We start from the raw sequence: 10,401 nt of genomic DNA, 5'->3' as shown, positions 1-10,401 counted from the left end.
TGGGGCCTAGCTCTTAGCTGGCATCTATTAAAACCGAAAAAGCAAGTGGTAAAGAGAGGAAGAAGCCACTGAAAATATCCATCGAGAGAAGCAGGCTCATCAATAACATCAGTAGATATTAATGTTCAGCTAAATTACCTGGCAATATAGTTTAGTTGATTGATACCATAGCTGGAGACAAACATAACCAAAGCGGTGACAGAACCTCCCAAACAACCAATGGCTTATTTATTGATTGTAGCACAATGAAGTTTGTTGGTTTTTTAAAGAACTATTTGTCTTTGCAACTTTTGGTTTTGCCACCCACAAAGGGCTCCCACACAGCTCGTTACATAACACCTAGACAGTATAAAGTAGGTACTGCTTATTTCTAAAGCGCATGAATCAAAATGCCAGCTCGAATCCCCACCTACAAACCCTGAGGGACAGTCACATCAGATGCTTTGCTTCCTTAGGAAATGTAATCAGCAGGGAAGCACAGGCGCTGAGGAGAATGTTCATTTCCCTCAAACTGTGAAAGAACAAAGAGGTGCCCACCACAAATGTTAGAAGTCCAGCAGAGGAAGGGGGAAAAACTTTTTCTTTAGTTTAATAGAGAAACAAGAGAGGCACTTTACACCTCCTTCTCTACACAGCTATAGAAACAGCACATTTTTGGAATGCATGGGAGAAGCTAGCCATCCTTTTGGCTGGAGGCTTCAGATTGAAGCATCTTAAGATTCAAGTTTCATGGAAGCAGGAAGGCAGAGATTCAAGGCAAGACTTTATTAAGTGAGATTCTCAAGGAGGAGTAAGGAATGCCAAATACCAAGTGGGGAAACGTCTTGGGGGCTGCATCCCAAGGCTCAGCAGCGGGTGGAGCTGAAGGAATAAGTGTGCTGGGCCACCTATTTTCTCCCCCTCATCTCTCTCCCTCTCCCTTTCCACCAATCTCCCCCTGACTTGCAACAGTTGCACAAGTGGAAGCTTCTTTTGTAAGCCTAATTGCGCTCTCTCTCTCTCTCTCTCTCTCTCTCTCTCTCTGTGTGTGTGTGTGTAAAGTGGGGCTGAGGAGGGGAGGGTGCAAGCTGAATCCCAAGATGTTGGATGTGGTCCACTGGCTGGCACTTCTCCACCTCAGTTATAACAGCCTGGCATGTTTCCATTCTCCTGTTCTGGGTGTCCTGTGTCAGGCAGGAATGCTGAACAGCGGTAAGTACGGCAGCCACCATAAATCTGCTCCAACAAAGCTGGCTAATGCTACCATGATAGATAACAGGCAGTCAATTTAACTTAAATAGACAATATTCATGCTACATTAACCTTAAAGTCTTCATAATTGTGGGGAAATTAAAGTCGAAGCAACCAATGTAATGGATATTTTCTCACGAAGCAGCATACCGCTGTGAAATAAAATGGATCATTTACCATTACAACCACATACATTCCCCATTTAGATAGCCTACTGGGATATCCCGAAGGAGAGAGCCAATCTGTTTCATACATTTGGTGAATTAAAATTGCCAGACACGGGGTAGTTATCAGACCGGGATTGTAAGCAGTTCCTTGCATGACGGTGAGTGCAGCAGGCATTGCTGTCAATCCTCAGCCAGACAAATTAATCAGAGGCAGAGAAGGGCTGGAGCGGAGAGGGCTGCATTTGATTTGAGTCCTCCTGGGCTTGTGCTTATGTAACCAAAACTGCATCACCCATGCATAAGCCATCTCGGTGTAACCCTGAGGTTTGCAGGTGTGGTCTGACCAAGACAGAATAGAGTGGTGCTATCACCTGCTGGTGGGACACGGGTGGCGCTGTGGGTAAAACCTCAGCGCCTAGGGCTTGCCGATCGCATGGTCGGCGGTTCGAATCCACGCGGCGGGGTGCGCTCCCGTCGTTAGGTCCCAGCGCCTGCCAACCTAGCAGTTCGAAAGCACCCCCGGGTGCAAGTAGATAAATAGGGACCACTTACTAGCAGGAAGGTAAACGGCGTTCTGTGTGCTGCGCTGGCTCGCCAGATGCAGCTTGTCACGCTGGCCACGTGACCCGGAAGTGTCTCCGGACAGCGCTGGCTCCCGGCCTCTAGAGTGAGATGAGCGCACAACCCTAGAGTCTGTCAAGACTGGCCCGTACGGGCAGGGGTACCTTTACCTTTATCACTTGCTGGGAGAAAAGCAATGACAAACCTAGACAGCATCTTAAAAAGCAGAGACATCACCTTGCCAACAAAGGTCCGTATAGTTACAGCTATGGTTTTCCCAGTAGTGATGTATGGAAGTGAGAGCTGGACCATAAAGAAGGCTGATCGCCGAAGAATTGATGCTTTTGAATTATGGTGCTGGAGGAGACTCTTGAGAGTCCCACGGACTGAAAGAAGATCAAACCTATCCATTCTTAAGGAAATCAGCCCTGAGTGCTCACTGGAAGGACAGATCGTGAAGCTGAGGCTCCAATACTTTGGCCACCTCATGAGAAAAGAAGACTCCCTGGAAAAGACCCTGATGTTGGGAAAGATGGAGGGCAGAAGGAGAAGGGGACGACAGAGAACGAGATGGTTGGACAGTGTTCTCGAAGCTACCAGCATGAGTTTGACCAAGAAAGGAGGAGGAGTGGCGTTATATGTCAGGGATGTGTATACCTGTGAAGAGATCCAAGATTTAGAACCTCAAAGCCAAAGTGAGAGCATTTGGGTCAAAATTAAGGGAGAGAAGAATAACAGTGACCTCATTGTGGGAGTTTACTATAGATCCCCAAGCCAAACGGAGGACATAGATGATGCCTTCCTGGAACAGATGGCCAAGCATGCAAAAGGAAGGGAGATAGTAGTAATGGGGGACTTCAATTACCCGGATATTTGTTGGATGTCAAACTCAGCCAAGAGCATAAGGTCAAACAGATTCCTCACTGGCCTTGCAGACAACTTCATTGTCCAGAAAGTGGGAGAAGCAACAAAAGGAACAGCCATTTTAGATCTGGTCCTAACCAATGTTGATGACCTGGTTAGTGGGGTAGAAGTGGAAGGATCATTAGGCGCGAGTGATCGTGCTCTTCTGAAGTTTACTATACAGCGGAAAGGAGCAGCCAAGCATACTAGGACTCAATTTCTTGACTTTAAGAAAGCCGACTTCATAAAACTTAGGGAAGTGCTGGGTGAGATCCCATGGACAGTAATACTAAAAGGAAAGGGAGTTCATGAAGGCTGGGAGTTTGTTAAGAGGGAGATAGTAAAAGCACAACTTCAGGCAATACCAATGAGACGGAAACATGGAAGGTGCCTAAAGAAGCCAGGGTGGCTATCAAAAGAACTTTTAACTGAGTTAAGATTTAAAAAGGATGTGTACAAAAAATGGAAAAGGGGGGAAACCACCAAAGAGGAATTCAAACAAATAGCCAGCACGTGTAGACACAAAGTCAGAAAAGCTAAAGCACAGAATGAACTCAGGCTTGCTAGAGAGGTTAAAAGCAACAAAAAAGGCTTTTATGGGTATGTTCGTAGCAAAAGGAAGAACAAAGAAACAGTGGGGTCACTCAGAGGAGAAGATGGTGAAATGCAAACAGGGGACACAGAAAGGGCTGAACTCCTCAATGCCTTCTTTGCCTCAGTCTTCTCCGATAAAGAAAACAATGCCCGACCTGAAGAATTTGGAGCAAACCATTCAGCAGAGGAAACACAGCCCAGAATAACTAAGGAGATAGTACAAGAATACTTGGCTAGTCTAGATGTATTCAAGTCTCCAGGGCCAGATGAACTGCATCCAAGAGTATTAAAAGAACTGGCAGATGTGATCTCAGAACCACTGGCAGTCATCTTTGAGAATTCCTGGAGAACAGGCGAAGTCCCGGCAGACTGGAGGAGGGCAAATGTTGTCCCTATTTTCAAAAAGGGGAAAAGAGAGGACCCAAATAATTACCGCCCAGTCAGTCTGACATCAATACCAGGGAAGATTCTGGAGCAGATCATTAAGCAAACAGTCTGTGAGCACCTAGAAAGGAATGCTGTGATCACCAATAGTCAGCATGGATTTCTGAAAAACAAGTCATGTCAGACGAACCTGATCTCGTTTTTTGACAGAATTACAAGCCTGGTAGATGAAGGGAACGCAGTGGATGTAGCCTACCTTGATTTCAGCAAGACATTTGACAAGGTGCCCCATGATATTCTTGTAAAGAAGCTGGTAAAATGCGGTCTTGACTATGCTACCACTCAGTGGATTTGCAACTGGCTGACGGACCGAACCCAAAGGGTGCTCATCAATGGTTCCTCTTCATCCTGGAGAAGAGTGACTAGTGGGGTGCCACAGGGTTCTGTCTTGGGCCCGGTCTTATTCAACATCTTTATCAACGACTTGGATAATGGACTCAAGGGCATCCTGATCAAATTTGCAGATGACACCAAACTGGGAGGGGTGGCTAACACCCCAGAGGACAGGATCACACTTCAAAACGACCTTGACAGATTAGAGAACTGGGCCAAAACAAACAAGATGAATTTTAACAGGGAGAAATGTAAAGTATTGCACTTGGGCAAAAAAAGAGAGAGGCACAAATACAAGATGGGTGACACCTGGCTTGAGAGCAGTACATGTGAAAACGATCTAGGAGTCTTGGTTGACCACAAACTTGACATGAGCCAACAGTGTGACGCGGCAGCTAAAAAAGCCAATGCAATTCTGGGCTGCATCAATAGGAGTATAGCATCTAGATCAAGGGAAGTAATAGTGCCACTGTATTCTGCTCTGGTCAGACCTCACCTGGAGTACTGTGTCCAGTTCTGGGCACCACAGTTCAAGAAGGACACTGACAAACTGGAATGTGTCCAGAGGAGGGCAACCAAAATGGTCAAAGGCCTGGAAACGATGCCTTATGAGGAACGGCTAAGGGAGCTGGGCATGTTTAGCCTGGAGAAGAGGAGGTTAAGGGGTGATATGATAGCCATGTTCAAATATATAAAAGGATGTCACATAGAGGAGGGAGAAAGGTTGTTTTCTGCTGCTCCAGAGAAGCGGACACGGAGCAATGGATCCAAACTACAAGAAAGAAGATTCCACCTAAACATTAGGAAGAGCTTCCTGACAGTAAGAGCTGTTTGACAGTGGAATTTGCTGCCAAGGAGTGTGGTGGAGTCTCCTTCTTTGGAGGTCTTTAAGCAGAGGCTTGACAACCATATGTCAGGAGTGCTCTGGTGGTGTTTCCTGCTTGGCAGGGGGTTGGACTCGATGGCCCTTGTGGTCTCTTCCAACTCTATGATTCTATGATTCTATGATTCTATGATTCAAACTGTGGGAAGCAGTGGAAGACAGGGTTGCCTGGCGTGCTCTGATCCATGGGGTCACAAAGAGTCGGACACGACTAAACGACTAAACAACAACAACATCACTTGCTGGATACTATACTATGCTGGATACTATACTATACAGGATACTATACTTTTGTTGGTGCAGCCTAGAATAGCATTCTCTCCATTTTTTGGTGCTGCCTCAGACTGTTGACTCATTCTAAGCTTGCGGTCTACTAAGACCCCTAGGTTCTCTTTACATGTACTGCTGGCAAGCCAGGCGTCCCCCATCTTACGTTTGTTAAGCTGGTTATTCCTGCCTAAGAGTTGAACCCTACATTTGTGTCTGTTGAAATTCATTTTGTTAGGTTTGGCCGAGTTCTCCAATATGTTAAGGTCAGTGCTTTTTTTCTAAAACAATGTTTAGGGGTACTCTCATTTTGACTCAAGAAAACCACCATTTTATAGTTCAAATCGGGGAAAATAAATACAATAAATGGACAAAAGTACAAAGATTCACAAAATGTTTAGGGGTATGCGTACCCCTGCGTCCCCCCAGAAAAAAACACACTAATTAAGGTCATCTTGAATCCCAATTCTGTCTTCTGTGGCATTAGATGCCCCTCCCAGTTTCTTCCTCTTCTAGGGTGTGCCAGGAGTCGTTCTATACACTGTACCTTCCACAGCCACCTTGGTGTGTTCTGAGGTTTGCAACTGCTGTCCTTGCTCCTCTGACCCAAAATTGGTGTCCTAGGTGAGGGAATCAATTTTGCAGTTCCATTGATACAGCATGGCTCCTGATGGTACCGTTTCTGTGTGTCATGTTTCTTCAGGAGTTCATCTCCTGCAATCCTCCCTAGGGACACCCCACCTGCACTGCTGTTCCAGGAAAGACCACTCTGCTCCAACAAGAAATTCCTCATCTTGCCTAGTAGCTCCAAATGTGGATAAGTGGGCCACAAGTTGCTGCGCTTGTTCTTCCAGAAAGGCAACTAGCTTGCACTTCCTCCAGGTATACTTTTGCACATTCTCATGCACCAAGACAAATGCGGCAAAGGTGTTGCAGCTCACTGCAGCAGCTCACTCTCTGTCCATGTCTCTTGGTTCTACATATACCATGAGATGCACTTCAGACTTCACTCTCAAAATGCCCTCACAAATGCCCCTGTTTACAAGCCCTGGTCACAAGCTCCCAAAGGCTGCATTCAGCTAAACAGAACTGCTGCTGACTGCTAACTCCTCCAACAACTTATAAAGGGTTCTGAAGGTTGTTATTATTATTCTTTATTTAATTTATATACCACCCTATACCTGGAGGTTTCAGGGTGGTTCACAGAAAAGATCACAATATATAAAATAAAAACAATAACCCAATAGGTAAAGGTAAAGGGACCCCTGACCATTAAGTCCAGTCGTGGATGACTCTGGGGTTGCAGCGCTCATCTCGCTTTACTGACCAAGGGAGGCGACGTACAGCTTCTGGGTCATGTGGCCAGCATGACTAAGCCACTTCTGGCGAAACCAGAGCAGTGCACAGAAACACCGTTTACCTTCCCGCCGGAGCGGTACCTATTTATCTACTTGCACTTTGACGTGCTTTCGAACTGCTAGGTGGGCAGGAGGTGGGACCAAGCAACAGGAGCTCCCCTGTCACAGGGATTTGAACCGCTGACCTTCCGATCAGCAAGCCCTAGGCTCAGTGGTTTAGACCACAGTGCCACCCATGTCCCACATAACCCAATAACACCCCCCCCCCCCAAAAAAGAGACACATTTTAAAAGGGTATAGGTATAGGGTCAACCAAAGGCCCGGTTAAAAAGGATCGTTTTTGCCTGGCACCTAAAGGTGTATAATGAAGGCACCAGGCGAACCTACCTCGGGAGAGCATTCCATAGATGGGGAGCTACTGTAGAGAAGGTTCCTATTCCTCTCACAGAGCTACAATTCCAAGAGTGGTTAAAAAACTAGTGACTTTTCTCATGAAAGTCATTGAGCCTTCATCTCACAAATGGCTTGAGCTTAATAAGAATTCTGTGTGAGAGATGCTAAGCAAGCTCCAGTCTGGAATTCCAGGAATTCTAATCTAGGACTTGCAGCTGAAGTTCAGAAGTCAAATATTTTTCAATAGTAAATGCAAACGCCAGATCTGCAAAGATCAGATTGGCTAACACACCAGCAACCCACACATTAGAACACTTTGCTGTACTTTCTTCTCACACAGCTAAGAAAGATGAGTCACTCATTACCCATAAACGTTCAGGTAGGTACGGCATTATAATCAAAACTACCTGAGACCAGCATAGGGTTATTTATTCTAACATCTCCAAAAGAAAAGAAGACATTAGAAGATTCCAGGTAATTGTCATAAACTTCACATTTCGTCCCATGTAACCTTGGTACATGCTGCTAAAAGTGATTAAGTGTATATGTGTCACAGTTGTTCACCTATGCAAATACATCTAACAAAAGACAGAAGCAAAGAGTCTATCTTTAGAATAAACCGAGCAAATATGCATAACTTCTGTAAACTAGGTATTTTGCAAAAGAGTGGTTTATGGTCAAGGGCAGTGAAAAAGGAATGTGTTGGCTGCAAAGCCACTGAAAATAATCCTTTAGCTTGGAGAAAACCAAATGCTGCAGAGCATGGAAAGTATGTCCATAGATATATGCTCTGGACCTCAATACTTGCAATTGCTGATCACCTCTTGCTTGCCAGTTGGTTGGAAGCCTTCTCCAGTCCCTGGCTGAGCTGCTGCGACATCATGGAGTGTTCACAGCTATGAGGAGAATGTGAAGTGGTGCGATGTTTATGGGTTTCTTCCTCCCAGGAGACCTCGACTACCCTGACGCCTGCATAACACCCACAGAGCCTCATTTGAATTTCTCCTTTTCGTCTTCTTGCCAGATGCAGACGCTTTATCACCAGCCAATTTCTTTAACACCAGCCAATTTCTCTCTCCATCCCGCTGTTTATTTTCTTTACCATATGTCCTGATAAAGTGTCGAGATAACATTTTGGGTGACCTGATAAAGTTATTGTCCTAATATGCTTTTGTGCACTGACCACTGTGCTCAGTACAATCATGACGCTTCCAGGTAGCATACCTCATGCAAAGAACTCAGCACCCTTCATTCCCGGTGGAAAAATTCCCCCCAAAATGGTTGCTGCTTCCAAATTTCCTTTTACATCCATGAACCATGGCCTTTCTTGGTAAACAAGCCTTTTGCACTGATCAAACCTTTTCCTGATATTCCGAGGTCTGAAAAGTACTATTTATTAATTTAAAAACACGTTTCTTCATAATTCAGTGCCAAGTTGCATTGCACACCTCACAGCCATCCTTGCGCACACAGCCAAAAGTGTGTATTCTTTGTTTCCGCTATGCAGTTGCCTAATGAACTCAGAGATGACCTGTTAACATGCACAAATGTAAATCTCCTCCAAATGCTACTTTCTCTCTTTGTGAAGAGGAAGAAAAAGGACATTGGCATTAAAGTAAATAATTCATTACATTTTTAACATTTCTGTATCAGCTAGTTCTTGGAACGTGTTGTAAAGCGGGCTGCCTTGTAAAGTTCTGTGAAATATATCAACAGCAAAAATGTGTTTACACTTTGTAAAAGCTTTTAAATCTTGCCATTGAAAGTGTGCAGCTTCAAATACAGATGTCAAACATTAAATAAGAGTCCATTTTTGTTTATTGCAGCAGTTATTGAGAACAGTCTTAATAGATCATACTTTCCCGGGTTACTTATGGTGGCCGGCTGTAAGGGGGCTTAGGAAGCACGTCTCTTAAATACATCAAAGTTTGTCATGTTTCCTTCAATAATGCTTGCTCTGTATCTAAGAGATCCTCCAGAACTTAAAATGCTTAATAAATTCCATTTAACTAATTGGTCACAAATGCCTTCTCTTGGTTATGAGCAGGGCTGTGGACATTCTGTGATTCTGAAACAATTCTGTGCTAGCATGGAACCAGCTGCAGAAAATCCTCAGAGAAGCTGAACTTTCATTTCATTTTTAAAAGCAAGGCTCCAACCTTTATGGCTGCAAAGAAAGACCTGAAAATATTGAGGCAATGACTGCTGAAATCTGAGAAACTGGCCAGGATCACACACAGCTGCTTGCCCTTCAGAATCACCAATAAAAACCCCCGCAATCAATATATACAAATCTGTATAGTTTATTCAGGTTGTACAGTCTAGTTTTCCTGTGGTTTGTCTTTGCAGGGGGTGAGGGGAGGGAACAGAGCTTCCGGATTAATGTTATTAAACAAAACTCAATATTTATATTAAAAAAATGAAATTATTGTCACTTCTGAGAAATCTTGTTCATATTCCGTTTTCAAGGATATTTTTCAATGAAGTTTTCTAAAGCACCTGCTACTCCCTTTCCACAAAAGCATCTTGGTTTTTTTGTCAATGGCATTCTTGCAACATTTGCTTTGAATTCTAACCCTCCTACTCCACCTTCGCAATGTTACTTCCCTTTACAATATTTCATTGAAGCTCTCTGAATGAAGTTAGTCACAAAGGAATAAGTTGTCTCTAATGACCTTGTGGCAAAAATAAAGTTGTTATTGTTGATGGGGGGGAAATGCTTGCATAAGATTTGCGCTACATTGCCGAAACTGAGTCATCCTGCCTCCATGTCCATGTGGCATGCTCATCATGTACAATGACGAGAGCGCATAGGGGCTGAGATGTAGATGGAAGCCACTTAAGTGTCCCCATTTTTGTATGCAATCAAAATGTATCATCCTGTCAAATAATTATGCAAACACCTTTCCAACTAGTATTGTGCCCCCTTTTGCACATTAGCTTTCAAGGCTGAACTTATTCATTCTCATGCATATTGGGTAGGATGCCACAAGAACTGAATAATCTCTTTTGTATATAGAGATGTTTTCCACTAGTGAGAGTGACTTCGTTTTGCATGTATACCATCATTCTCACAGATGTACTTTAAGCAGCTAATTTTACAGCAATCAGGTGCATGGTTTGATTTGGGAATCTCCTACCATATTGGACTAAGCATTTTGCCCTGAAAAATGCTTAAACTAGTGCAGTGTTTAAGAGATGAGATTTTATTTATAAGTCTAAATTGACATCATGTTTTCTGGTGAGCTTTGCTTTGAGGAGTCAGAAA

The sequence above is a fragment of the Podarcis filfolensis genome (genome assembly GCF_964270895.1).
Source record: "Podarcis filfolensis genome assembly, chromosome: 1".
Classification (NCBI taxonomy): domain Eukaryota; kingdom Metazoa; phylum Chordata; class Lepidosauria; order Squamata; family Lacertidae; genus Podarcis; species Podarcis filfolensis.
The sequence above is the reverse complement of the archived record's forward strand: the minus strand, read 5'-3'. Positions refer to the sequence as shown.